The sequence below is a fragment of the Rhipicephalus microplus genome, chromosome 4 (assembly GCF_043290135.1).
Source record: "Rhipicephalus microplus isolate Deutch F79 chromosome 4, USDA_Rmic, whole genome shotgun sequence".
NCBI classification, from domain to species: domain Eukaryota; kingdom Metazoa; phylum Arthropoda; class Arachnida; order Ixodida; family Ixodidae; genus Rhipicephalus; species Rhipicephalus microplus.
In genome coordinates, this window is record NC_134703.1 from 21,322,521 (window position 1) to 21,346,004 (window position 23,484).

General features: G+C 45.6%; 1 protein-coding gene across 5 annotated transcripts in view; it reads right to left on the minus strand.

Moving 5' to 3' along the window:
- LOC119171692 (acetylcholinesterase-like) overlaps positions 1-23,484 on the minus strand; it is a 96,728-nt gene that overhangs the window by 4,681 nt on the left and 68,563 nt on the right. Inside the window, exon 1 of one of the 5 annotated variants that reach the window (XM_037422501.2) lies at positions 20,281-20,436. The exons of the other annotated variants lie outside the window; for them this stretch is intronic. The gene's annotated coding sequence lies outside the window, so the exon portion shown is untranslated. Of the gene's footprint in view, positions 1-20,280; positions 20,437-23,484 lie in introns of those variants that run through there. 5 annotated transcript variants of the gene reach the window in all.

A 23,484-nucleotide genomic window follows, 5' to 3' on the forward strand; every position in this document is an offset into this window, starting at 1 on the left:
TGCGATATTGCCTGGTTTGTACGCGACTGTGTATATTTGCCCGCCCACCCTGTATGAGCCTGAGAAAGGCTTACAGTATTAAATAAATAAATAATAATAAAAATAAATAAATATAAAGCACGTGACACTATTTGACAAATTAATTGGAAATGCCTTGCTTTATTCCGTTGGACGATATTAACGCGATAGCGTTAAAGAGCTCGTGTCACAGAAATTACGGCATCGGTGTCGTTTGTTTTGAGCGAAAGATCATGTGAGCAAAAAATAGAGAAGGATGCAAATAAAATAAGTAATAAATATTTTCAGTTCACACGTCATGGTGGTCTAGTGGCTAAGACGACTAGTAGGCTGCTGACCCGCAGGTCGTGGGATTGAATCTAGGCCCCGGCGGTCGCATTTTCGATGGAGGCGAAAATGCTTGAAAGCCCGTCTGCTTAAATTTGGGTAAACATTAAATAATTTCATATTATATATATATATATATATATATATATATATATACTGCGTCTCTCATAATATTATGGCGGTTTGGGACATTAAACCATTACAATTATTAAAAATTTTCTATCCAAAGTGAAATCGGAGGCCCCGCTACGGCGGTCTAGTGGCTAAGGTACTCGGCTGCTGACCCGCAGGTCGCGGGATCGAATCCCGGCTGCGGCGGCTGCATTTTTTCGGTGGAGGAGAAAACGCTGTAGGCCCGTGTGCTCAGAGTTGGGTGCAAATTGAACAGTCCAAGTGGTTGAAATTTCCGTAGCCCTCCACTACGGCGTCTCTCATAATCATAACGGGGTTTGGGGACGTTAAACCCCACAAATCAATCATCAATAATGAGATTGAAAACCAGAGTGTCTGCGCTGCGTGGCAAGGAGGTGTTCTACCGCAGAACCACGTCATTGCTTAAAACTGCTTTAAAAACACTATATTATTGTCATCTAGTTGAATGAGTCTACTTAGCGCATGTACTACTGCGTGGCGGAATCCCATAGAATCGCACCAGGCGTCAAAACAAGTTAATTTCACAAGTGGGTAGTTTTAAGCTGTCCACCCGTTACAAAGTGTGCAGCTATACGCAAGAGCAGGTGTAACTTACGGATGAGTAGCGGGCACCAACGTTACTAGATTAATTAACGTTGGTGGGCACTTTGCCAGTTAGCAAAAGGAAAAAAAAAATGACATATAGAGGGCACTCAGCACCTGTACATCCCGCAGACGTTCCAGGATAGTTTCGTAAGGTCAGTGTTACGCGCATAAACGTTTCTTTCATTGCGGTTGGGAGCACTGCGCACGCGTCCAGATTACGCTATCACGTTCTACTCTTGAAGGTGAACCTATAGCATTCCCATATTGATGGACATGTTAGAGACCTTATCAAAGGCATTTTGCTATAAGGCACCATTTCAAATGTAAACATGAAATAAATGTATCCCCAAATTCTTTGAAAGAAAGTTTCTTTCGCAGCTAACCACTCTGGCTGACTAACACTGCACGTGTCTTTAGACCTGTCCTCTATAACGCGCATGATTATTTGGCAAAAGCACACGCTTTCACGCTACAAGCTTTCTTTTGTTGACTGCGCATCAATTAACCGAAGACATGGTTGCTATATATCCACAACGGTTGAGGCCGACGTTCAAGTACGACGCCTTCTGGGTTTTCCAAAAATGTGAAGGCCGACGCGCTTTGATTTAGCTCACAGAATGCGTCCCATTGCGGTTTCACTCATTTGTTGCCCGGGGGCTTGAAAAAAAAAAATTATATACCAGCACTCACGTCTCTACTTTTATCAGGCACCGTGTAGTGTCCTGTATATGCTCACTTCCTGAGCTAATCTTCCGCCGTCCTTGCCCCACATCGTCTCCGTTGTCCCTTTCCTTGAGATTTTTTTTTCGTCTGTGTTCGTGCAGAGCTTGGGAGACACATCAGATAAGAAGCACGGCACGCCGTCAGCGCCACCAAATAAAGAAATATCCGCACCTAAATACCGGGAAATGTGCACTGACACTTCAACCGCGGCTAATTAAAAACGGCTCCCGGTTTGCTAAAACCGAGATAGAGACGAAACAAAAAGAAAAAAATGGCAGATCCCACGTACAGTGGGAATCGATGATATGCGAAGCACGAATGAGAAAAGTTGATATGCCACTTTAAAATCAGAACAACGTTACAAGGTGAAGGTAAATAATGCCCTACATGACTTCCGTGTCATGATCATCATGTTTGTATGTATCGTTTATCTTCGTCATCTATTAACTTCACTTGGTTCCAAATTTAGTACATGTGGAGCTAGCGAAACGGCCGCGAGCACGCTACGAGCGTGGTATGGTGTCCGCGCACCCGTGGTGTTAATGAATTATTATTTAGCGTGCCATCTGCAAGCAGAGCAAACAGAATACGATGCGTGATTCCTAATGTAAAGAGGCGAGGCCAAACGTTGGGGGATGCTTGAGTTTCGCCTCAAGTGTATACAGCGCGATAGCGTAAATGGGCCCTGTTCACAACGCCTTCTCAATCGATATGGCCTCGCCTTGCTTCCCAGTGGACGCCATCTGAACCATACCGCTAGGGAAAGAACAACGTCTCTGTCTGCGCGTAACACCAGCTATTCCAAACTATCCTACAATGCCTAGTTGCGAAGGGCTCGCTACATGCGTCAGTCACGTGGACTGTCGCATGTAGCGCTCAATGCTCACTTTGTTAGCGCCATTCCTGCTTCTGCCGATTAAGAATGACAGTGCTTTGTAATGAGTGGGTCTTTAAACCCTTGACCCGTTCTACAATTCACGCATGTTAAAGCTTGGCGCGTGTCTATGCTTCTGCCACGCAACATTATATGCATTAAATGACTCCTCGCGGGAGCAGTTTCAATCAGTGACGTGGCTCTGTGGCAGAGCAGCTACATGCCACACAGAGGGCTTGAGCTCGACTCTCAATCGAACCAAAATTTTTCCTCATTTATTTATTTATTGAAATTTACCTTGAATTTTCGCTCACAGACAAAGCTATTTCTCAATCGCAGCCAACGACGTCGCAATTACTGCGAAAGGAGCTTTGTAACGCTATGTTCGCCATGTCCTGAGTCGTTGCAGCTGTTGTGCCTATTCATTCAACATTGCACTGTTCAGGAGTATAAGGATCACTTCAGCACTGCCATGCGCTTTAGAGAAGATAATCTGTGAAAATAAAAAGTACAATGAAAATTCGTACGTAAAAACCATTTTGTTTTCTAACATTACGTAATACGTCAGTGGATGGTAGCCCTTTCAAAAGATGTCAGAACCAGAAGTGGAATTACTGTTCGCTTGAAGTGATTATGAGGAGGAGGAGGAGGAGGAGAAGAAGAGAAGAAGAAGAAGAAGAAGAAGCAGCGCTGTGGTTGCACAATAATAAACGAAGTATAAAAAACGAAAATACAGAAGACAGAAGTGACCACTGCTTGGCGTATGCACGACCTCCTTATCGCAGTGTTGCGTCAACATCAACTTCGACGTGCCTGACCCCCTGGAGGTGAATTCGCTAAGGAGGGAGTTTGACAGTGGGCGCGATTCCCACGAGAGGGCTGAAACATGGGTGAGGCACGATCATACAGACTGCCCGTACAATGCTTAAAAAAAACAGGAAAAAAAAGGAACGAAAAAAAAGTAAAGCATAAGGTGTATAAAAGAACGTACCAGTATAATTGATCCATTCATGAGCAAAATCTAGGCGGTTTTGATCTATGGAAGTCAGCAAATCCTGTCACGAGGATAAAGCGCGCAGTTAACAAGCGTGCCTACGCGGATAGCATGTTACGAAAGCGATTGCTGCAAGAAATTCCGATCCATGGCGCAAGTCGAGTTTAGAACGTTTGAAATGAGGAAGTTTGCTCTGTTTTCAGTGGCAGCAAAAAAAAAAGAGCCAACGACAAGTAAAAATTGGTTGATTCAAAGGGCGGCGACCCCACAAACCTTTGTACGTTCCCCCGCTGCGCACTCTTGCAAGCGCAGAAAAAAGCAAACAAGAAACAAATGGTTTTTCCCCTGTTCTATCAGAATTTCATTCACGTAACGGACTTGAACAACTCCGGACAGTCGCCTGCTGTGCTTCTTCAAACATGCTTTTTGGTGTGTATGTGATTTTTTCCGCCGATAGTTGTTAGTGAAACACGCTTCGAATATCGACAGTATATAGATTGATGTGTAAGAGAATCAGTGGTTCTTATGAACTGAACTTCTGCAGAAGGCGGGGTGCAAATGATTTCAATGTAGTTGCTTAGCTGACCTATTTGCGATGGTGTTGGTGTGAGCAATTTAAGGATAAAAAAAAGCACCAGAGAAAAAAATTTAATAATAAAATCAGTCAATTAGTTTAGTCATTGCCCTTCTCCCCGAGCCATCGGCTGGAATTCCTTGAGGCATGGCAGCAGCAAGGGCTTGGCTGATGATGCCTTGTTATATGTATCATTATTATATTGTTATTATATCACTATTTGTCTATATATCTAACATACATAGTCTATGAGTTGATACAGGGGTGGCTGAAAGTGCTGCCTGTGATCACTGAGGCAACGGAGAAACCATTGCGCACGTCCTGTGTCATTGCTCGCACTACAGCTCTCAGCAACCTTGGCACCCATCGATGACCAACCCTTTCCGAACAATCTATTTTGGAGTACCCGAAAGTTCGAGCATCCAAACAGAAGGCAAAGATGGCGTTGCTGAAGTTTTTGCGGTCAACTGAACTCGCTGAACGGCTGCGACACTACTGCGAGTGAGTGAGTTAGTGAGAGAGTGAGTGGGTGCGTGTGCGGGCGCGTGGTTTTTTAGTTTCTTTAATTCAGTGTAGTTCTCTTTTGGACATTTTTCACTTTATTTTCTTCCTTACCTTTCTATTTCCACTTACCCCCTCTCTATAGCAGGGTAGCAAACCTAAAATATTTTTTTCAAGTTAAGCTCCCTGCCTTTCACTTATCCTACGCTAACGCACAACCTGAAAATGGCGTACTTATAAAAATAAAAGCAGTTCATAATGCGTTAGAAACTGAGCTGGTGAAAATATGAAAAGTTCGTGACGCACCGTGGGATGGCCTGTCAGTTTCAAAGTTATTGTTTCTTCAATTATGTAGCCGAGTTTTTTTTTGGATACTGATTAGGCTTTGCTGAGTAATTTTTATTGTATTCTAAGCCATGGTTCAAAATATGTTCGTGACTGAATATCCATTTTAGAAATTAACTCAGGGTGATGGTTCACCGAAAACGAGTAGTATTTCCCGATTAGAAAAACAAAAACACAAATGTAATGATCTGCATGAGCTTTAAGAAAGAAGCTCATGCAGATCATTACATCTGCATGAGCTTACTTTACGATCGGGGCAAGCATTCTTCTGCAAATGCGCTAAGCACTCAACGGCTTCGCAAAAAGAAAAAAAAAATGATGTTCAACTAACTTTTTTTTGCTTAATGTGACTTTTTTGCAGACTTAAGGTGTGCTCAAATTAATAGCTAAACGCCTAATTACTCCTAATCATCAGTTATCAGCCTTTACGTCAAGTTAATTAGCTGGAACGTCAGCTTTTGTGCTGTAATCTCCAGCCCGGGCATTATGAACGTTGACGCTAGTTTTTTCGACCTATTTAGTAATAATAATAATGATTTTGCTTGTTTTTTTTTCAGTGATAGCATTGTCATCAAACCAAAAGCGCGGCTACTACGAATAGACATTGAAGAGTACCGAAGGAGAAGTTAGCAGTTAATCGTAGAAGACATAAAAGTCCGTTCACGGTACACGTCTCTCGCTCCACAATCGACGTCAACGTGTACAATCAGCGTGAAAAGATCTGGCGTCAAACGAGAGCGCATTTACGAGGAAAAGCCATTCGTGAACTACGACACGTGCTTTCGAACGTGGGTGAGTTACTAATCAACAATGCGCAGCATTGCGATAAACTGTCAACGCGAACACCTCGTTAGTTCCCGCTGCGGCGCTTCAGTGTCGAACGGAAAGTCTGCCATTGACGAATTGCAAACCAAAGGCGCCCCACACGCCTTTGTGAGGTACAGATAACGCCCACCGAAGGGCGTAGTGTATAATGAATTACTCACGTCTCCTGCTCACGTATCAACGCGACACGTATACTATCGTGAGCAATATGAGCCCGAGCACACGTGCGCATGGTGAATAGCCTCGAACCCTACATCTGCTGATTTGCAGCTGCCGCTCTCAGGATCAAAGTGGAAAGGGCAGTGCACTTCCCCTCGCTCTTGACACTCTTGCCTAGATATTGTTGCTGCGGGAGAGAGAGATATAAACGTTTATTTAGAAAAAGTGTTTCGAACGAAGCCCGGTGTTATAAGGTGGGAAGGTTCCCTAGTCCAGGAACCCTCTGGCTTCGACTGCCCTCTTGGCCCTGGCGACGAGTTGTCGCTGGTCTTCCAGGTCCTCGAGGACGAGCTTGGCCTCCCACGTTTCCATTAGGTGGTCGTCGTTTATTCTTGGGGCTTGGTCCCGCTCCAGTTGCACGTCATGGTTTGCATGACACTGGTATTCCAGGAGCAAGTGTGCTAGGGTGTCCGGTACGCTCCAAAGCGGGCACATGTTGCCATGTGCCCGCTCTGGAGCGTACCAGTTTTTTCTTATTATTTCTTTTGTGTAACCTCATTGTGTACCTTTCTTATGTACCAAAGCGATGATACATACTCTGCGAATTACTGTGCTCAAGTGTTTATAAAATATTCCTTTTTGTTTGTATACCTTGGCCTGTCATTTACTTTGTCTTCTGCTTGTATTGTTTCCTGCTTTATAATATTTGTTTTTTTTTCATTTTATTGTATTTCGTTTTCACCCTGTCATTGCTGACGTAGGGTGGACGGTGCTTAGTCAAGCTGCAATAACTGCAGCTTTTTTGCCGTCTCCCTATTTTCGCCATTGTATCTGTTTTGGTGAAAATAAATAAATAAATAAATGTGTCGTTGTGTAGAGGCGGTGCAATAATATGCCATATATGCAAGTGTTGCTTTGTAGGCGTCTGCGAAATGCAGCTTATAGCATGTCTGTGACTGTTAGCGGTGACATGACCTCACATCAACGCGCACAGCCACAACCAGTCAGGCTGTGCAGCTACAAAGATATCGGCTGTGACGTAGCCTGCCACGATGCACAGGCCATGCTTTTATTGCATCTAGATGGTGTTCGCTGAACATTTTGATGCGCATCCATGCGTTTCTTTCCCTTCTGTTTTGTGCATTTTTTAAGTGTTATCATTGCCAGCAGCCGATGGCACGCGATCAGCTGCTATTTCACAGCAAGACCCGCCGCGCTGGTCTGGTGGCTAGGGTACTCGGCTGCTGACCCGCAGGTCGCGGGTTTAAATCCCGGCTGCGGCGGCTGCATTTCCGATGGAGGCGGAAACGCTGTAGACCCGTGTGCTCAGATTTGGGTGCTCGTTAAAGAACCCTAGGTGGTCGAAATTTCCGGAGTCCTCCACTACGGCGTCTCTCATAATCATATGGTGGTTTTGGGACGCTAAACCCCACATATTTATCAATAAATGTTTCACAGCAACAATCACGCGGGAGTGTAAACAGTCAGTGAAAGAGCGCCCTCCTTTCCCCCTACTCTTTCGGCAGCGCCACCTACGCATTGCGTTATTTCGGTTTTGAGGCCATTTGCTACGCACTTGCGTGTTCGAGCTCATATTGCTCACGATAGTACATAGCTCAGTTGCATGTGATTGAGAATTACTGAAAGAGACGCACTGTTGGTTCATGCCAGAACTTATTTTTTTTTACTTTTGTATTTGGGGGCTGGTTTGTGTTTTTTTCAGAAAATATAATTATTTCCGTAATGATCACGTTAACCAAAAGAGTGTTTGTCGACGACTTTTAGCACTTGACTGTTGAAGTCGCTGGGGGGAATAAACAAGAGTTGTTAACCATGCACCGCAAAACATGCACTAAACCGAATACTGCTACCCTGGAGAAAGCGTTGAAGGGTAAATATGTGCTTTCGTTCATATTTACGAATATTTTTGCTGCACAAAATAATTAAAGTGATTCATCTTTTGTAATTCCCTGAAATATTTTATTATAATTAAACAGGAATAGGAAAATTCGTTTATTTTCCGATTCGTTCAAGCTCATTTTGCGACAAATAATTGCTTGTTAGTTCGGTAGCTTCTAGCAACTCTAGTCCATGCGGCGAGGCTAACCTGCGTGCAAAAAAACATCGCTAACCAATAACCACTAACCGCTATGAGCAACCAGTAAGCGAGTTCTTATCTTCATTAAGAACAGCGTGCGTGAAACAGCCTGTTTTCTGATTGATTTGTTGGGTTTAACGTCCCAAAACCACCATATGATTATGAGAGACGCCGTAGTGGAGGGCTCCGGAAATTTCGACCACCTGAGGTTCTTTAACGTGCGCCCAAATCTGAGCACACGGGCCTACAGCATTTCCGCCTTCATCGGAAATGCAGCCGTCGCAGCCGGGACTCGATCCCGCGACATGCGGGTCAGCAGCCGAGTACCTTAGCCACTAGACCACCACGGCGGGTAAGCCTGTTTTTTCATATGCACAACCTCCGCCATGCAAGGCCCACTAATTAAACTAATTAAACTCCGGAGGAACGCGTTTAAACACGTGTATCTATACGTTTAAACTACCGTCCAAAATGTATACCACTTTCTCGTTGTGGGCATCGCGAAACGACCGTGTTTTTTCTTCTCAACAATGACGGGAAATGATGGAGAAAATCACCCTCTTCTCCGTTTTTTCTTGCTTTTGTTTACTTTCAGTCTCGAGGTCAGCCACTGTTTTCTGCGCACGCAGTTACAGGGAATAAGTCTGGAAGACACGGATTATGTTATCGAAAAACCGGCATCAATTCGCTCTCTCTCTCTTTCTCATCCGAGGTGAAAACCTTGGTAAACTCCGCTTTACCGGCAAAGTGTGAGGGTGGCTTAAGTGACGCGCGAGACTTGTAGCGTTCCTCGTTTCTCGAGTACTTTCTCGCGATGGTAATTTCTGAAGGCGCAGGCAAGGTTATCTCTACAGGGAAGACCGACTAGGTCACAGAAAAGCGGTTGTTAGCGTTCACCGTGCAGTCTGTTAGAGATGCGGAAACATCCATCACACCTTGGAAAACTCCAGCTGCAATCGCTTCGCCATGGGATTAAAAGCGGTTACGGATGATCACGTCGAGGACATGCCGTTAGGCGTTGCTACAGGGAAACTACAAATGTTTTTTTTTTCTTGTGGCAGTTATCTTTTCACAAGGATGGCAGAGATCAGTAATCACTGCTACCTCTTGATTGGACAATGTATCACTGTTTATCGGTTTTGAGTTATCTATAGAAGAAAAAAATAGAGCGAGCACGTGAGACCGAGTCAAAAGTACAATTGTGAAGAATTCGTGGCTTGGGAGCTGTTAGATAACACAAAAAGGACGTTTCTATAGCAAGGTTAAACATGGTCCGGAAGAGAACAGTATCGGCGTCGTTAAACAGCCATCTACTGTTAACAGAAATATATAGCCGGGACATCCGTGATAACCCCGGCAAGTGAAATGCTACACATGCTCAAGGAAGTAGCTCCGAAAGTTGTTTGCCTCGTGCGGAGATGTGAAGGACTTGAACCATTCCGCGATGCCTATCAGCACAGGCAGTTGACGACGTCCTGGCTGGGTCTGACTACAAGTGAATGCGACCGAGGCAGCCTATTCATTTTATATATTCGGTCGTGAAATGTTCATACTTGGCCACCACAAAAATGGCATATTCCTACCAACTTCAATCAATCAATCAATCAATCAATCAATCAATCAATCAATCAATCAATCAATCAATCAATCAATCAATCAATCAATCATTCAATCAATCAATCAATCAATCAATCAATCAATCAATCAATCAATCAATCAATCAATCAAAAGAACTTGTATGATCTCTTATAAATCTTGCCTTTTTTTTACAACACAGGGTAGCTAGCTGGTCTGAGAACTCGCTAATCTCCTTCTCTCCAGTTCCTCCCCCTGGAGGAGCCGAAAAAAAAAAAAAACTGCAGCTTGAAAGAAGAATATCCGCCAAACAGGGATATAGCTATAAGTCAAGTACATCATTCTTTTCTATAAATTAACTATGTTTATCTTCAGTGACAATAATTTCATGTTGCGCACCAGCAACAGCTATATCAGTGCGCTACAGCTGACATACAAACTTTGATGTTAGCATCACTAAATGATACCATCCATGTAATGTCCGAAAATGTAACTTTTTCCATTGACGCATTGCCGTTATGGTTGTCTTTCTCTCTCACAGATCAACCGGCTCAAAGAGTGTCATTCCCCAACTTGTTTTGATTGCTAGATTGGTTTAAAGGAAAACCTACAGACCGGATCGATCCTGTCATTGTGTAATTACGAAGAAAACGTGTGGGCGGAGTGGTACGAGAGGCAATGACAACTTCGGGGAATCGTCGCCACTTGCAAGTGACAATTAGCTTAATGTGAAACTCCAGACGAATAGGCGCCCTCAGAGGTCATTATAATCTCTCGCTTAACCAACTTCGTATACGTGTGTATGTGTGGGAAAAACGTGTTCAATAAAACAAGAGTGTGCAGGCCCAAAAGGACCCTTTAAAAAAGGGCCGTCCTTATTCTGGGGCAGGCCCGCTGGACAAGAACGCTACCCGCGCCCGTTGGATTAGAGCCCCTAGAGGCTCAAATCATGAGCAATTGAATAGAGGAGAGTCACAGGGAAAAGAAATATTTATCTGATTTCCCACGCCTTGTGAAGTTATCGGATACTTCAAGAACGAAGGCACCACTCACCAATATTCGGGTAAAAATGTTTTTTTTTTATTGCAAGACAACAGTGTGATTGTATATCTGCCTTACTCAGGCCCTTAGCAGGGACTGCGAAAATTCGATGACGTACAGAATAGTGCAGCAAAATTTCTGTGCACCGCAGAAGCAGTTGCCCAGTCCCTGCCCCGTAAAAGCCTGGGTGAGGTTCCAGGTGATTAAAGGGGAACTCCGCTGCATTTTCGACCATGGATACTGATAGAATGTTGTTTTCAAATAGTATTGGCAGTCTTGCAAAAGTTAGGGTGGTTCATTTTGACCAGACACATGCATATAATTTTGATTGAGCATTAAGCAACGAGTCAAAACAAAAACCGAAATAGGGAGCTGCTCCGTCATCCATGGTGGGTATCGGATGACGTCACGAGATCCGCTGCACAGCGTGATGGCTGGCCAGTGTGTAAACACAGCTCACGTGCCTCTTACATCAAAAGAGTAGGCCCTTACGTCACGTACACAGAGTGGCCCGAGTTTACAAGTGTGATTCCAGAATGGGCTACCAAACTTAAAATTTCTTTTCTAAAAGGCTATAATTTGGCCCACATCAACACGGTACCGACGAGAACACATGTTCAAAGTTTCATTGATATGGCCCGGAGTTCAAACGATGCGTTGACGCGTTTGACTTAGGGGTTTGAATCTTCCACAGCTCGCTTGTATGTCTAGTTGTCGTCCCCGACTTTCGTTTGTTGTATCTCTTTTGTTTCTCAACGCCAGTATATCATCACTTGCTTGTTCTGTGTCGTTGGTAAGTTGACTCGGTCTGCCTGGCGTAAAGGTTGCCTGGCGCGAGGGAAGCTTGGTACATCGTCAGTGCGCTGAGTTAAGCTGCGAGAAAGAGCTGTAGTGATTTCTATCATTCGATAGGTGTGTCTCATGAGTCATGGCTATCTCGCCGGCCAGTTGTTTGGTATTCCTCATCAGATATTGACGCATCAATTGACACAATTCCTTCATCTGGCGAAATGCCTTTCTTGCCTTCCTGCAACCATCGTACAGCTGTAGAGTTTTAGCGAGTTGTCCGGAGCAATCACTGCAATCTCCGAAGGCGTCCCGTGACCCCATTGCAACTGTTTGCAACTTTTCGAACGAGGCCAAGAGCAGTAGCGACTGTTTACCACCGCCGCCGCACAAGATTACGCAAATCAACGGCTGAGCTGAGAGAGAACGTCCAATAGTCCTCATGCAAGTGCAAGTTACAAGCGAAAACTGAAGCGGCTCTGGTATAGCGCCAAGGGTCTTAAGAGACCTTCGGCTTTATGATTTATGGCTTTAAAGCAGCGGACACTTTCACTGATCCATTTCTGGAAGTCAAGCGTAGGGTTAAGCACGTGGGACGACCTGCGCGGTTCATGCAAGTCATGTGTTCTCCAAGTAGAGCGCATACTCGCTCAACCTTCGTGTCTGGGCTGAGCGATAACATCTGGCAGGCTCGCTCGAGCACCGCTCAGGGATGCGTTCAAAAAGAAATTTGAAAAAGCAAGGACTGAAAGATACATTCTAACGGTAGAACACTGTCCTCTATGTTTCAAGGAGGAGGTTGGGATTTTAACGAGAACAAAATTGAGAGAAAAAAAACTCTGTACAGGGACATTGTTCGATAAGGCACTGAAAGGCAAGAAAAAAAAAATGGTGTCGAGTGGGAAAGACGGGAAACCCAGCCCGTTTAAATTAGTTCATTAATTCGTTGCCCTAATTCTGCACTCTAAGAAAACAGGAGTCAATTTACTCTTATTTGCATGTACTGGTTTGCCGTAAAAGGGAACTACCACTTTAGTGAACTTCATGGGACTCACGCAAGTGGTTCACTAGGCTGAAAGTTCACTAAGCTGTATACTCGCTATAATACAGAACAGCGTTGGGCCCCGTGAAAATAAAGTAAAATGTGCGACATGCAATTTCTTTTGAAATCAGTTCTGTAATTTTCATTTGAAGTGGTGGCCTTACAGCGTAAAAAGAGACAAGCTGTCCGGAGAGTATGTTTTTGTGCACTGCTTTTGGCACAGCTTGTTGCTGTAACACGCTGTCTCCCAACTTTCTAATTCATTCGACAGCCTCGGCTACAGATACGGGATTTCAACCTGCCTCAGCCATTGCAACTTCTTTGCCGCACCCTCATTCTTTCGGTCATGGACGGACACTGGAAACTGTTTCCAAATCTGGTAGCTCTGCGCAAGTAATGAAGCGCACGTGGTTAGTTTTCGTTTTCCGCATGACCGCTTTGTCTCGGTGGCGTTGCATGCACAAACGATGTTGCACCGCCACCGATGGATGGGTTATGTGGGCCAGGGTGGCACGAATTGGCTACGTCAGTGCCACAGAGTGCAAAACTTGATTGATCTAAAAAGTGAGCCAGGGTCTGCAGAACAAGTTCGTTCAGCTGAAATACTCTTTATTGAGAAGTTCGTTTAACTGAAAGATTTCCCCATAGAACGCATTCGGAAACCACAAAGGATTTTCTAAAAGAACGTTACTCTCAAATATTCGTTAACCAGCATCTGGTCAATTGAGAGTTCACTGTATAAAACTTTTTCTCAAGATATGCGTTAACTCTCTTTCGAAGGTCATTAATATCTCTTTGCTGAGTCGTGGGAGGCACGACTCTCCAAAAAGAGTAAAGATACATGTGCATAGTTAGAGGGAGTTTTATATGTGACAAGCCAGGACTCCACAAGATCAATAAGGAACACCCATCTCGTAGAATGTACCACTCGATTGCTTCTCGTCGCGCATAATTTGTGAATCTGTTCCAATTTACTGCTTTTTTGCGTTTCTTTTCTCTTCGTTTTCTTGAGTTATTCGTGATCTGTGGGAATATTGAAGTGCTGTGTGTTACATCCTGTCAATGTTCTCTTGTTTGTACACGCCACTGAAGTGATTTTGTTACATCAGACAGATGTGTTCACCTGGAATGTTGTTACCAGTTTGCAATAAACTTCCATGTCTCTCGATGGCTCCTGGCGTTTGTCTGGTCGAATTTTCAGCCGAGACATTGACCAAGAGGACTTCAATATTCAGTAAAAGCTAGTTAATACAGAATTGACGGGGTTGGAAGAACTGCCCGTATTAGACCCGCTGCGATGGTCCAGAGGCTAAGGTACTAGGCTGCTGACCCGCAGGTCCCAGGATCGAATCCCAACTGTGGCGGTGGCATTGTCAATAGAGGCGAAAATGCCGTAGGCCCGTGTGCTCAAATTGACGTGCACGTTAAAAAACCACAGGTAATTAAAATATCCAGAGCCCTCCACTACGGCATCTCTCGTAATCAAATGGTGGTTTTGGGACGTTAAACACCAAATATCAATCAAACATTAAAAAAACTGTCTGAATTATCAAAACTATCGAGAAAATTATCGAAAGTATCCAGAAAACGTTAAGTAAATGTCTGTTACATCAATCGTTTTTCATTTCTTTTTTTCAGGAATACGTAAATCCAGTAACTATTTTGCATACGAAAAGCAGTGCGCAACCGCCATTTTCGTGTAGTTCACAGTGTGAACGTGACTTAAGGCATCCACCTCTTAGTGCGAAACGTGCTCTGAACTGGGTACCTTATAATGTACGAACAACGCGATTGTGGATTACGACCATGCCTTTCCGAATGCCCGCGGCCATTTCATCTGTTCGCAAACGCCGTTATCGTGTCGGCGCCCTCCGAGGATAGTCCGAATTCGACCGAGTTGAGGCCTAATATGACCGAACTGACGAGAATTTCTTCACATTAAACAATCCGTGTGCTCGACGGGACATGACGAAAGCACGTACGAATGAACCGATTTCCCAAACTTGAACAGTGTCTAATTAACGAAGCTTTACTGTGTTTAACGTTTCTGGTAGAACAATGCTGCCATAAGGGGGCCGAAACGTTAAATAATCGTCAGGTCTCATCTTTTGGTTATGTCTTTGGTTATGTTCGGTTTGGTTGTGGCTGTGACCATGGCTTGGGCTGTACCATTTAATTTCCTACGACATGAGCTACATCATTTAAGTTATTTCAATCAATCAGACGATCAACCAACTTGCTACAATGTCGCTTTTTTCACAATTAACGCACTCTCCGTACCTTTGATTTTGACTGAACTTTAACAGACACCTGTTTACATAATCTATTAAAAACAAGCTGTTATTCTAGTCAAGGGTCTGATTGTCTCACAAGCTTCGTTATTTTTGGCCCACAAACATGCATATGCAATTAATCATAACAAAGTGTAAACGTAATTGACATAAACAGCATCACACAGAAATGCTTTGAGCAGGAAACCAAGAGTTCTCGTTTACGAACGACGTATTTTAAGGAAAATGTGTGCTGAACGAAACGCTGGCGTAAGAAAAATGAATATTTTGTTTATTTGTCTGTTTTGTTTATTGGTCTGACGTTTATTTTGTCTGTATGGCGTTCGCCTATAGGTAAATACATATAGAGAGCTGCGTTCACGTAATGTAAAGTACACGGTGTTATAGCCTCATCGGCTTGCTTTTGCTTTCGAGTGGTCTCAGGTGAATGCGCAAAGCACCCTGTGAGACTTTAGTTAAAGAGAGCGCCATACGAAGGCGAAAGTCAGCAAGAATTTTGCTGACGGTGGTCGCGAAGCAACGGAAAAGCTACTGTGTTGGTATTGGCGTGGCGGTGACACAAATGCCATAGGAATACTAATTGTTGGTGTTTAACGTCATGAAACTACCATATCATTATGAGAGAAGCCGTATAGGGGAGGGCTCCGGAAATTTCGCCCAGCTGGGGTTCTTTTACGCGCACCTAAACTTTAGTACGCGGGCCCCAGGCATTATCGCCTCCATCAAAAAACGCGGTCACCGCGGCCAGGATTCGAACCCACGACCTGTGATTCAGCCGTCGAGCCCCATGGCCACTGTACCACGGCGGCGGGTAACGCCAGAAGGAGGGGGCAATCCACTTTGGATAAAAGCTGACGAACAAGCACACGCCATTTGTTCGATACATACTCCACACACGCCGGCCGCGGTCTCGGGGGAATGCAAACTGGCATTCCGTCGGTCATTACTTCTCAGGCACGGAGAAACGGAGGGGGAGAGACGGGGATCGGGCGCAAGCATGCTTGGCGTTCAGTACGTGCCCAAAGAAAAAAAAAATGCAGTCTCGAAACTTCTCACTTTACGAGCACACACACGCGAGCAGTCAACGGAAACGTCGGCGAGAAGGCTCACACCTGAGCCAATGACCCTCTGCACGACGTGACGCGCGAGTCCGACGCCCCGACGGGCTTCCATACTAAACGTCTCGAGCCCCCACTCACTCTCTCTCTTCAAAGTGCTTGTCTACGAGCAGACTCTCGGTCGGTGGGGGGATTACGCAAATCAGACAGTGCGCCGCTCGGATAGTTGGACGTGCTGCGGAAGAAAAATGGACCACCGCAGAATTGTGCGAAAAAAGAAAAGGCAAGAAGAGAATAAAACGAGAGGAGTAATAGCGAAAGGAGAAGGAGTAACGGCGAGACGCGAGAGCCGGGCGCATCGGCGATTGGCGATTGTGTGTCAACGGGGCCCCCTGGCGTGCGGCGGTGGATTTGTATGCTGTTGATATTGCAACCCGCACGTGAGGCGTGTTTGCGCGCGTGTCGTAACGAGCGCGTTCGCCGGTTTTTTTTTTTTTTTTCGTTGGTTGCAGGCGTCGCTTCGAGTATGACGAGGCGCTGCATACCACCGCCGCCAACGTCGTCGTTATCAGGGCATTCGGAGAGCGTGGCCAGCGCAGACGACCTTGGAACAGTTAGCGCTACGCTGGCGCCGTCGAAAACGACCGCCGAGAATGAATGAATGAAACCATGTTTATTCCACTTTGTTCGCGCCGAGGGCGCTGCGGTGGACAGTCAGGGCACTATAGCAGGGGGGGGGGGGGGGTAGAGCAGCACGAGACGGCCTGCGTGAACGAGTTGCCGTTGCTCCGTTCTGCTTACGCTTGGCTCACGGAAGCGTGCTCAGAATGAAACGGCTCGTTCTGCACACCGAAGTTCAGTCTTTACGGTGGCGTCCCCGTGTTCTGTAGTGGCTGGATCGTAAAGCAATATTACGGGCCGGTTTTGCGGTAGTCGTTTGGTGGGATGGTTAGGCGTTTTGTACAACGATTAGGCTTCGTTGTTTCGTCGTTCGCATATGAGCCAAATGACTGGTCATTTGGGACGTTGAGATGTCAAACTGAATTCTAGGCAGCGTTGGTTGCAATCGGACGGCAAACATCGTCGTAATTCACCGAGGTTATAATGTTCACGCCTTCGTAACAACGCTAAGTGGTTGAAAATATACATGTTACAGAGATCGTCACTGCAGCGCTTCTTGTGGAGCAGTGTTTGTTTTCGTGTACGTCATATTTTAGGAATAAATGTACTCAAGAATAAAAACACCGACGACTTTATTCTGAAGATTATGATTGTAACGCGTATCGCCTGCTATTACAGCTTCCATGCTATAGGTTGATTAATATGGAGGGCTTAACGTCCCAAAAACCATATGATTATCAGACACGCCGTAGTGGAGGGCTCCGGTAATTTCGACATCCTGTGGACTTTTAAAGTTCGGCCAAGTCTGAGCACACGGGTCCACAGCATTTTCACCTCCATCGAAAATGCAGCCACCACAGCCGGGATTCGATCCCGTGACTTTCGGATCAGCAGCGCAGTATTTTAGCCACAAGACCACCACGGCGGGGCCTGTGCTATAGGTTAGCGGCGCGTTCAAGACCCCAGTGGTCAAAATTTACGCAAAATCTCCCACTACGACCTGTATTACACACACACACACACACACACACACACACACACACACACACACACACACACACACACACACACACACACACACACACACACACACACACATATATATATATATATATATATATATATATATATATATATAGAGAGAGAGAGAGAGAGAGAGAGATTTAACAGACAATAATGCCAAGCAATGTATAAGGGAAGCTATTAGACCAATTGTAATGTAGATGTGAAGAAAGAAAAGTGGGTGGAAAGATAACTTGCCATGAGCAGGAACCGAACCTGCGACCTTCGAATAACGCGTTCGATGCTCTACCACTGAGCTACCACGGCGGCTATCACCCCAGCCACTTTATTTTATTTTTTATTTTATTTACAAAATACTGTCAACCCTCCTTAAGGGTTGACAGTATATCCAAGTCTTCAGCAAGTGAAGACTTGGATCTTGCAAGGCTGGCCAAGGCGTCTCGGTTCAGAGGAACAGCAGTACCAACCGTATTTTGCACGGAGGCATGAATTGGCCGTGAGTAACGGGATACTCTACTGGGGCCACCGTGTGGTTCTGCCTAAAGCTGCCCGGCAATTTGTTTTGAAAGAGTTGCACGATACGCACCCAGGCATGACGGCAATGAAGAACCTCGCGCGCTCAATTTTCTGGTACCCAGGGCTAGACGGTGAAATTGAAATGCTTGCAAAACGGTGTCCCCAATGCGTGCAGTGTTTGCCCATGCCCCCAGCGCAGGTCCCGGCAAACTGGCCAAAGAACAACAGACGGTGGTACCGCCTACACGTGGATTTTGCTGGTCCCGTGGAAGGGCATATGATCTTCGTTCTCGTCGACGCCGATACTAAGTGGATCGAAGCAGTGCCCTTGAAGACGGCGACAGCAGCGACTACGGTAGACACACTTAGGTGCATTTTCGCGCGATTTGGCATACCACGGACTGTCGTGTCGGATAATGGTCCGCAATTCACCAGTGCAGAGACAGTGCGGTTCTTCCGGGAAAATGGGGTGCGCCACGTAACGACGGCCCCATACTACCCGCAATCCAACGGTTTGGCGGAACGGGCAGTACGCACCATCAAGGAGGGCCTGAAGAAAAATCGGGTGGGAACGCTGCAAAGTCGGCTTGCCAAATTTTTGTTGCGTTACAGGACCACACCGACCCGAGAGGAGCAGTCGCCCGCGGAAAGGCTTTTTGGATTCCAACCACGGACCCGCCTGAGCACCTACCTGGCAGAGGAAGACGGGGCGAAGAGGGAGGCTACCGTCAACGGAGTTCCGAACTCTGGAAAGAAAGAGTTTGCACCAGGAAGGGAGGTGTGGAGTCGACAGTACAGTCAGCTAGGTCAAAGGTGGCTACCCGGAACCGTGACAAAAGTCGAAGGCAAGCGATTGTTAACCGTTAACACGCCAAGGGGGGTGCAACGTAGACACGTCGATCAAGTACGACCACGCGACTCGTCGACACCGGTTAAGGAAGAACCGTGCGAAACGCCAATTGCCATGGAGCAATTGCCACTCTCATCCAGCGGCATCCAGTCAACTAGCAGCGAAGCCCTCCAGGCCGGTCTGTCCGAGCCTGGTGAGGAAGCGTCTGGCGGTGGCATCGAGCCAGCAAGTCCAAGGTCCACGGCAGAACCACTCCCACTCCGACGCTCCACCCGTGCCCGCAAGCCGCCGGATAGGTTCTAGCTCAGAGGGGAGGAAGTGATATATCGTAGATTATCAGGTGCACGCGCCGAAGAACATACCGATAACACGTGCCTCCACCCCTCGCCACGGCGCATGCTCCGGGCGTATATGTGAATTTAAACGTGGGAGTGTCAGTCAGCGCCACCTGTAGCCATGGAGGTGAGTGTGGCACACTCTTTATGAGCCTGTTTGGCGTCACGTAGCACGTGAACTTATTACGAGCTGGCAGCTGACCAATAGTCCCTCGTATACAACCTAACGGCACCAAGTCTGCCATTACGAGATCCTCGTTATTGAATTCTTTTCCTTTTCTATATATATATGTATATATATGATGTTTGTTTATTCCGGCAGTTCCTATATGCTGACGCATCAGCGTACGTGATATGTGAACATAAAATCGCAAATGAGTTCTGTGGAGTCTCGCAATATAACGGCAGCAAAAAGAAGTGGACCAGCTGGTAGGGCGAGGTCACTTAGTGGTTGCCAAACATAGCCTTTTTAATCCTTCCACCACATTGCGGCTTTCCGCCGAACTCATTCGCAACATTCTGTACGCCTAGGTGATTTGAATCGTTGACTAATTCGCAGTGGCACTGCTCGTTGCTAGCATCCTGGTAAGCTTAACTGGTAAATCGACCACCACGGAATGGCGTTGGCCCTGGGTTCTGACCCCGGGCGACCTTTTCTTCAACTTGAGCCAACACCCGTCATGACTTTCCTTTCTGAGAAATCCGTCTTTTCATTATTTTCACTACTACCACCATGATCATCCTGACTAAGCCCACGTCAAGTTCGCAGGCCGCTCCCACGTTCCGCCGACCAACCCGGTCCTGGGCTTGCTGCTGCCACGTTCCCTAACATGGGTTGTGCTAAAACGAACGCGATACGGATACATCAAGGAATGACCTCTGTCATCACGGGACCAACGTCTAGAACTTCGATGACATCACTGGGAACGGTAATGTGCAAAAGAAGGTAAGGAAAGTTCCTCTTACCACCAAGACGTTGTGTCAGGCGAGTGGGATGAGTGTTGCGGATACCGCGCTATAGGGAGGACGTCCTGGATGGCCGTAAAATGACGCGTATAGGAAGGAGCTTAGCTCGTCACTTAGCACCTCACTGCTGTCGCTCAAGGTAAAGTACGTGATGTGTCAGAGGGCATCCAGGGTAGTCGTTCGTTCATAAATATGGAAATCGCGCACTTCTTGCTTAAGAATTGAGCTGTTTGCTTTGGCGCTGCCACAAAAGCGGGTTGCCACATAAGTTGTTACAGCTCGGTTTGGGAGAAACCATGGCCGCGGAATGTTCACGAAAGCTTGGGCATGGCGAGCTAAGTTGCACCAAACGATCAAAGCGGGTTTCAGGCGCGAGCAAGGACGAACACAATGTTTTTATGAGAACTCCACTTTTGTAAGTTTATTTTGTAAATTGTGATAAATTAGACTGAAAATTCGTAGAAAAATGAAGAATGGAATAATTTTCTTTAATACTGCTCCGAAATCTTGTGTCAATGCTTCCGCACGACGTCAGTAACCCGAAAGTGCTCTTTCTTATTTAAGATCGACCTTCTCGTACAACCAGAACCACCGAAGCTTGCTCATAACTAGGATCCCTTTTAAGGCAGTCAGTTCGCACTTCGTATGTTTTGCCCGTGCTGTTCCCAGTACCATGCCAAGAACAGAGACCTCAAACTCAGCAAATCACTTCTGAATTTTATTTATTGGTTTCGATTGTAAACACTGCAGTTCCTAGTGACAAGCTGTGGTGTCAATATGGATTCTCGAATGATGCTGCGCTCATCGTTCTTTTTTTTTTATCTCATATTCCCTTTCTTCCAGTATCTATCTATCTATCTATCTATCTATCTATCTATCTATCTATCTATCTATCTATCTATCTATCTATCTATCTATCTATCTATCTATCTATCTATCTATCTATCTATCTATCTATCTATCTATCTATCTATCTATCTATCTATCTATCTATCTATCTATCTATCTATCTATCTATCTATCTATCTATCTATCTATCTATCTATCTATCTATCTATCTATCTATCTATCTATCTATCTATCTATCTATCTATCTATCTATCTATCTATCTATCTATCTATCTATCTATCTATCTATCTATCTATCTATCTATCTATCTATCTATCTATCTATCTATCTATCTATCTATCTATCTATCTATTTATTCGCACCTACTACCTTCCTACTCTCTCTAGCGAGAACAAGCGAACTATAGGCACAGGCAGGCTCTATGAAAATTCGTGACATCAGGGCGGGTTGGAACGCCTCTTTCAAAACAGCGCCACCACCTGTCTTCGGTGTTTGCGTCTTTCCTGGCATATTTGTCATATTCTCACGGAAAGAGTGGATTTTATGGCATTTGCGGAAGGATCACTTGTATAAGTGTGCATTACTCTGTTGTTTTTGTGTTTGTTTTACGCTGAGGCCTTTTGTGCAGTACAACCTTGCCTTTCGTGAAAGCGAGTCGCTGCCGCCATGACCTGGATTATTCACATGACCGTGAGAAACCCGGCGGGCTACTGTTAATCGCAAACGAGAAGCAGTGGCATGAAGCATCCATTCAAGGCGGTCATAAATGCCTCACAATTTTTCTCACTCGTGATTGCGCGCTATTATTGATGGAAACGCATTTCGCTGCTGATTCCCATTATCATGATTTTATTTCTTGCTCCCCGGCACCACAGGCCGCGCCTGAAATCACTTTCAGGCAGCCTGAAATCACTGAGACTCCCAGTTGCCTTTGCTGCTGGCTGTTTAGAAAATGCAACTTTAATTGCGCTTTGTAATAGTGCTTCGTTTCTAGCCTAGTAGGTTAATTGGCTTTTTTATAAGTTTGTATTTGCAATCAAAGTAAAGCCAAGCACATTTGTTAGTAAACCCTTTTCATAATTGTCGTCCAACTTTCCTCTATTTGTTACTGGCACAGCAACGATACTTTGCTTTGAGCTATCAGCTATTGTGCATTGACAAGCCTGTTATCATAACGAGGTGAGTTAAGTTCGTTTTCGATCACCTAAGTGAATTCCAGGGAAGATGAAAAACTTACTTTCACCGAGACAATTGCGCTCATCAGCGAGCGCTTTATGTCCTGCTTCGCATATTGTCTTATTTAAAATGTATTTGATTTGGTTAAATAAAGAACCCTTCTTACTTTCCATTAGGCGAGATTTTCTGACTCCATAATTGCAAAAGCTTCGTTTAGGAACCCCTTTTGCCTTTGTGATTTAGTTCGACTCGGAATAAACAATACAGTAACACATGTCATCACACGTTCTGTGTTCTTTGACTTTCGTAATCATATGGATAGCTGAAATCAAAATAACATGCGAGAAGATGAGGTAAACGAAGGAATCAACAGAATGGTGAAGCAATTAACAGGAGGAGGAAACGGCGGTCAGTCTTGCGTATCTCGCATTGTAACCCCTGCCGAAACCCCGACAGTGAAGTCCGTCTTCGAGCCAAGTGGTTCTCACGCTCGCATCGATCCACACATTGTGGTTATACAATAGTGAGTCCGGCGTGGTTTTCATCGGCGTTGGTCATGCACAGTGATTAACGTCGAACGCCGCCTTAGCATGCGTACAGGAAGGTTCGAAATTGCTCGAAGTGCTGCTCAGTCAGGAAGCAAGGAAGGTGGAGGCGGGGGTGTCTACACAGGCAGGATGACGGAGCTCCGGGATTCTTGTGCTACTTTACCTCAAAGCCACGCTTGCGTGTCCAATACGCCACGGTATCACACGCTCGACGTCGGCGCAACGCTCGCTTCCACCAAAACACCAAAAAAAAAACATATATCGAAAGAAATAAATAGCGAAAAAAAAACGAAAAAAAAAGACCGAGCAAACCATCGTTGGCGTCCACCGGGCGTTGCGGAATCACGTTTTCACGTAAACATCGAGGTGGTACGTGCGCGCAGTGAAATATCTTTCCTGCGTGCAACAGCCACTGTGTGGGCGCATCCTGAGGCTCGTCGCTGCTTTGTCGGCCGGCCACACGCAGTCTTTGCGCCAATTTGAACGACCTCGGAAGGAAACCGATGCGACGGTGTGTACGCCGCGCTTTCTCTAAATGACGTCGCTGCGTTCGCCACGATTGAGGGCCGTGAGAACGTTAAGCCCATAGTTGCGGTTAAGAATTTTGAAAGCTGGGGGAAGGGGTGGAAG